We start from the raw sequence: 7,010 nt of genomic DNA on the forward strand, positions 1-7,010 counted from the left end.
GAACTGCGCTTGATGTCTGGAACTTCACCTGATGTCTGGAACTTCACCTGATGTCTAGAACTTCACCTGATGTCTGGAACTGCGCCTGATGTCTGGAACTTCACCTGATGTCTGGAACTGCGCCTGATGTCTGGAACTTCACCTGATGTCTGGAACTTCACCTGATGTCTGGAACTTCACCTGATGTCTGGAACTTCACCCGATATCTGGAACATCGGCTGATGTCTGGAACTTCACCCGATATCTGGAACATCGGCTGATGTCTGGAACTTCACCTGATGTCTAGAACTTCACCTGATGTCTGGAACTGCGCCTGATGTCTGGAACTTCACCCGATATCTGGAACATCACCTGATGTCTGGAACTTCACCTGATGTCTAGAACTTCACCTGATGTCTGGAACTGCGCCTGATGTCTGGAACTTCACCTGATGTCTGGAACTGCGCCTGATGTCTGGAACTTCACCTGATGTCTGGAACTGCGCCTGATGTCTGGAACTTCACCTGATGTCTGGAACTGCGCCTGATGTCTGGAACTTGACCTGATGTCTGGAACTTCACCTGATGTCTGGAACTGCGCCTGATGTCTGGAACTTCACCTGATGTCTGGAACTGCGCCTGATGTCTGGAACTGCGCCTGATGTCTGGAACTTGACCTGATGTCTGGAACTTCGCCTGATGTGTTGATGCGACCCAACGTAATATGCGACAACATCAATCTTCGGGCACTTTTACCGACTGTGTTGTCTGTGTTCACTGAGAAGGGGGTGTGGTGGATCAGTGGGAAACGTCAAGTCATTCATAGCAGATGTGATCCTTCCTTCGGCAGGTCTACATTGGAGTAACTGTGTCGAGTGCCGTACAGATGGCACATGTTGACACCGTTGTGCTCCCTGCTTTCACAGACCCACCTCAATATCCGACCGTGTTTCCTGAGGTCGAGCCTGCCTGTCTACGACAACAAGATGTGGGTCACGTGACGTTCTCAGACGGTGCCCGCCATCTTGGAATGTGTGAGTTGTGAGATTGAACGTGGCGACCACATGGTACAAGGCATGCAGATATGCCGAGTAATGCCGGACGACACAAGAGCGTTGACCACGCGGAATATGTCTACACTTTGTTGTTAATTTAGAATGACGTCACTTCGACAAGAATGTCCTTGTAGATTCATGCTGGATTCTGACTTCAACGGACAATCTTCAGCGAAGTTGTGAGGAATACGGCTTCTTATACATTGGAGTACTGACAAGGCGCCGTTGAAGCAGCTAGTACTGTACGATTTAAACATCAAGTTAAATACATTGATGAAGTATTTGTCAGTAGATGTTTGTTCAAGTCTCACGTCAGATACATGGACAGAGTTAGTATGTTAATATTGTTCAAGTCTCACGTCAGATACATGGACAGAGTTAGTATGTTAATATTGTTCAAGTCTCACGTCAGATACATGGACAGAGTTAGTATGCTAATATTGTTCAAGTCTCACGTCAGATACATGTACAGAGTTAGTATGTTAATATTGTTCAAGTCTCACGTCAAATACATGGACAGAGTTAGTATGTTAATATTGTTCAAGTCTCACGTCAGATACATGGACAGAGTTAGTATGTTAATATTGTTCAAGTCTCACGTCAAACATATGAACAGAGCATTACGTATGCTATTGTTCAAGTTTCACGTCAAATACATGGACAGTGGGTCACTGAATTTAGTTAATACGCCGCTTTTAGCAATATTCCAGCAATATCACGGCGGGAAACACCAGAAATGGGCTTCACACATCGGACCCATGTGGAGAATCGAACCCGGGTCTTTGGCGTGACGAGCAAACGCTTTAACCATTAGGCTACCCCACTGCGTTAGTATGCTATTGTTCAAGTCTCACGTCAAATACATGAATGGAGCGTTAGTATCCTATTGTCCAGGTCTCACGTCAAATACATGAATGGGGCGTTAGTATCCTATTGTCCAGGTCTCACGTCAAATACATGAATGGAGCGTTAGTATCCTATTGTCCAGGTCTCACGTCAAATACATGAATGGAGCGTTAGTATCCTATTGTCCAGGTCTCACGTCAAATACATGAATGGAGCGTTAGTATCCTATTGTCCAGGTCTCACGTCAAATACATGAATGGAGCGTTAGGATCCTATTGTCCAGGTCTCACGTCAAATACATGAATGGAGCGTTAGTATCCTATTGTCCAGGTCTCACGTGAACCATCACACTCATGTCTGTACCGTCTGGCTGTACAGAGCCATCACACTCATGTCTGTACCGTCTGGCTGTACAGAGCCATCACACTCATGTCTGTACCGTCTGGCTGTACAGAGCCATCACACTCATGTCTGTACCGTCTGGCTGTACAGAGCCATCACACTCATGTCTGTACCGTCTGGCTGTACAGAGCCATCACACTCATGTCTGTACCGTCTGGCTGTACAGAGCCATCACACTCATGTCTGTACCGTCTGGCTGTACAGAGCCATCACACTCATGTCTGTACCGTCTGGCTGTACAGAGCCATCACACTCATGTCTGTACTCATGTCTGTACCGTCTGGCTGTACAGAGCCATCACACTCATGTCTGTACCGTCTGGCTGTACAGAGCCATCACACTCATGTCTGTACCGTCTGTCTGGCTGTACGTCTGGAGCCATCACACTCATGTCTGTACCGTCTGGCTGTACAGAGCCATCACACTCATGTCTGTACCGTCTGGCTGTACAGAGCCATCACACTCATGTCTGTACCGTCTGGCTGTACAGAGCCATCACACTCATGTCTGTACCGTCTGGCTGTACAGAGCCATCACACTCATGTCTGTACCGTCTGGCTGTACAGAGCCATCACACTCATGTCTGTACCGTCTGGCTGTACAGAGCCATCACACTCATGTCTGTACCGTCTGGCTGTACAGAGCCATCACACTCATGTCTGTACCGTCTGGCTGTACAGAGCCATCACACTCATGTCTGTACCGTCTGGCTGTACAGAGCCATCACACTCATGTCTGTACCGTCTGGCTGGTCTGGTCTGGCTGTACAGAGCCATCACACTCATGTCTGTACCGTCTGGCTGTACAGAGCCATCACACTCATGTCTGTACCGTCTGGCTGTACAGAGCCATCACACTCATGTCATGTCTGTACATGTCTGTACCGTCTGGCTGTACAGAGCCATCACACTCATGTCTGTACCGTCTGGCTGTACAGAGCCATCACACTCATGTCTGTACCGTCTGGCTGTACAGAGCCATCACACTCATGTCTGTACCGTCTGGCTGTACAGAGCCATCACACTCATGTCTGTACCGTCTGGCTGTACAGAGCCATCACACTCATGTCTGTACCGTCTGGCTGTACAGAGCCATCACACTCATGTCTGTACCGTCGTCTGGCTGTACAGAGCCATCACACTCATGTCTGTACCGTCTGGCTGTACAGAGCCATCACACTCATGTCTGTACCGTCTGGCTGTACAGAGCCATCACACTCATGTCTGTACCGTCTGGCTGTACAGAGCCATCACACTCATGTCTGTACCGTCTGGCTGTACAGAGCCATCACACTCATGTCTGTACCGTCTGGCTGTACAGAGCCATCACACTCATGTCTGTACCGTCTGGCTGTACAGAGCCATCACACTCATGTCTGTACCGTCTGGCTGTACAGAGCCATCACTGTACCGTCTGGCTCATGTCTGTACCGTCTGGCTGTACAGAGCCATCACACTCATGTCTGTACCGTCTGGCTGTACAGAGCCATCACACTCATGTCTGTACCGTCTGGCTGTACAGAGCCATCACACTCATGTCTGTACCGTCTGGCTGTACAGAGCCATCACACTCATGTCTGTACCGTCTGGCTGTACAGAGCCATCACACTCATGTCTGTACCGTCTGGCTGTACAGAGCCATCACACTCATGTCTGTACCGTCTGGCTGTACAGAGCCATCACACTCATGTCTGTACCGTCTGGCTGTACAGAGCCATCACACTCATGTCTGTACCGTCTGGCTGTACAGAGCCATCACACTCATGTCTGTACCGTCTGGCTGTACAGAGCCATCACACTCATGTCTGTACCGTCTGGCTGCCATACAGAGCCTGGCTGTACAGAGCCATCACACTCATGTCTGTACCGTCTGGCTGTACAGAGCCATCACACTCATGTCTGTACCGTCTGGCTGTACAGAGCCATCACACTCATGTCTGTACCGTCTGGCTGTACAGAGCCATCACACTCATGTCTGTACCGTCTGGCTGTACAGAGCCATCACACTCATGTCTGTACCGTCTGGCTGTACAGAGCCATCACACTCATGTCTGTACCGTCTGGCTGTACAGAGCCATCACACTCATGTCTGTACCGTCTGGCTGTACAGAGCCATCACACTCATGTCTGTACCGTCTGGCTGTACAGAGCCATCACACTCATGTCTGTACCGTCTGGCTGTACAGAGCCATCACACTCATGTCTGTACCGTCTGGCTGTACAGAGCCATCACACTCATGTCTGTACCGTCTGGCTGTACAGAGCCATCACACTCATGTCTGTACCGTCTCTCTGTACGTACCATCACACTCATGTCTGTACCGTCTGGCTGTACAGAGCCATCACACTCATGTCTGTACCGTCTGGCTGTACAGAGCCATCACACTCATGTCTGTACCGTCTGGCTGTACAGAGCCATCACACTCATGTCTGTACCGTCTGGCTGTACAGAGCCATCACACTCATGTCTGTACCGTCTGGCTGTACAGAGCCATCACACTCATGTCTGTACCGTCTGGCTGTACAGAGCCATCACACTCATGTCTGTACCGTCTGGCTGTACAGAGCCACACACTCATGCCTGTACCGTCTGGCTGTACAGAGCCATCACACTCATGTCTGTACCGTCTGGCTGTACAGAGCCATCACACTCATGTCTGTACCGTCTGGCTGTACAGAGCCATCACACTCATGTCTGTACCGTCTGGCTGTACAGAGCCATCACACTCATGTCTGTACCGTCTGGCTGTACAGAGCCATCACACTCATGTCTGTACCGTCTGGCTGTACAGAGCCATCACACTCATGTCTGTACCGTCTGGCTGTACAGAGCCATCACACTCATGTCTGTACCGTCTGGCTGTACAGAGCCATCACACTCATGTCTGTACCGTCTGGCTGTACAGAGCCATCACACTCATGTCTGTACCGTCTGGCTGTACAGAGCCATCACACTCATGTCTGTACCGTCTGGCTGTACAGAGCCATCACACTCATGTCTGTACCGTCTCTGGCTGTACAGAGCCATCACACTCATGTCTGTACCGTCTGGCTGTACAGAGCCATCACACTCATGTCTGTACCGTCTGGCTGTACAGAGCCATCACACTCATGTCTGTACCGTCTGGCTGTACAGAGCCATCACACTCATGTCTGTACCGTCTAGCTGTACAGAGCCATCACACTCATGCCTGTACCGTCTAGCTGTACAGAGCCATGAACACAATCGACCTTGACATTCAAATTGTCGAAAACATCCTCGGCTCGTGTCCGGAAACTGTGGCATGCTTTGTTTTCATCATGAGTATGGTCATGTTCACAACATAATCATCAGACTAATAAATGTGTGTAACATTCACATTAACGTCACTGGGGCCTTTACGTTATCGAACTACGCCTTACCTTTACAGATCAGGGATAGGTGGCAATTATTGTCTGACATTCTTATGAGGGCATCAAAACTATGAATTTCTTGTTTCTTCCAATCACCAACACCAAAATAATATATCACGGGTTTAGTATTTGTGATTTGTTACTTTATTGCAGGTGTTCAGCTCTAAACTACATTTGCATTCTGCCAGAAGTTTGTCCTTTATATGGGCATTCGTTAGTTTGCCTCGAACCTCCATCCCTAAGTAGGTCTGACCTTCCGCGAGATGCTCAACAAGTCCGCCCAGTGCGTATCAGCTGATCCTCCTTCTATCTTGCGACGTTTCAGATGTAGAATGTTTGCATTTACTGAGCCCAACTGACATGCCAGTGTCGTTGGTGAAGGGCTCTGCATGGGCAGTCTGTAGTTTCAGTGTGGAATCTCCCTGGGCAATAGGTTGAAGGTGAAGGAATTGGGTAACAGGTGAAGGGTTTGTGCTGAGGTCTTGGATGATAACATTACTTTCAGTTAAGAGAAAGGTTTAAATGATATATGCACATTAGCAGTAGTAGCAGTAGCAGTAGCAGCAGTAGCAGCAGTAGTAGCAGTAGCAGTAGTAGCAGCAGTAGCAGTAGCAGTAGTAGTCCTATGCTCTCATGCAGTACATGAGGGTAGTACCAAACTCCCATGCGATACATACGTCCAGTACCAAACTGCCAAGTGATACGTGATGCCTGTACCAAACCATCTTCTAATATATGATGACAGTACCAAAGTACCTTCTAATACATGCGGTCAGTACCAAACTCCAAAGGAATACTTGAGGTCAGTACCAAACACTCATGCAATACTTGAGGTAAGTACCAAACACTCATGCAATACTTGAGGTAAGTACCAAACACCCATGCAATACATGAGGTCAGTACCAAACTCCCATGCAATACTTGAGGTCAGTACCAAACACTCATGCAATACATGAGGTCAATACCAAACACTCATGCAATACATGAGGTCAGTACCAAACTCCCATGTGATACATGAGGTTACTGCCAAACTCAAAAATGATACATGTGGTTAGTACCGAACTCCCATATGATACAGAAGCCTGTACCAAACCAGGCGCGTAGCAAGCCATTTTTTTCATGTAAGCCCGATAGGTTGCAAAGCTTCCCAATACAGTATCAAATATTTGGGAGATACAAGAATGCCACAAGCTCTTCTCATACGACGCAGTGGTTGGGTAAATAAAGTGTACGCTCGTCACGCCCAAGACCTGGGTTTGACTGTTCACTTGTCCTACTGTTTCAGGATGGGATCCCAATGAACAATGTTGGCGGTATTGAGGTCTCGGGATTTTACG

Source organism: Haliotis rubra, unplaced genomic scaffold (assembly GCF_003918875.1).
Source record: "Haliotis rubra isolate DU_JTF1 unplaced genomic scaffold, ASM391887v1 Scf90, whole genome shotgun sequence".
NCBI lineage: Eukaryota > Metazoa > Mollusca > Gastropoda > Lepetellida > Haliotidae > Haliotis > Haliotis rubra.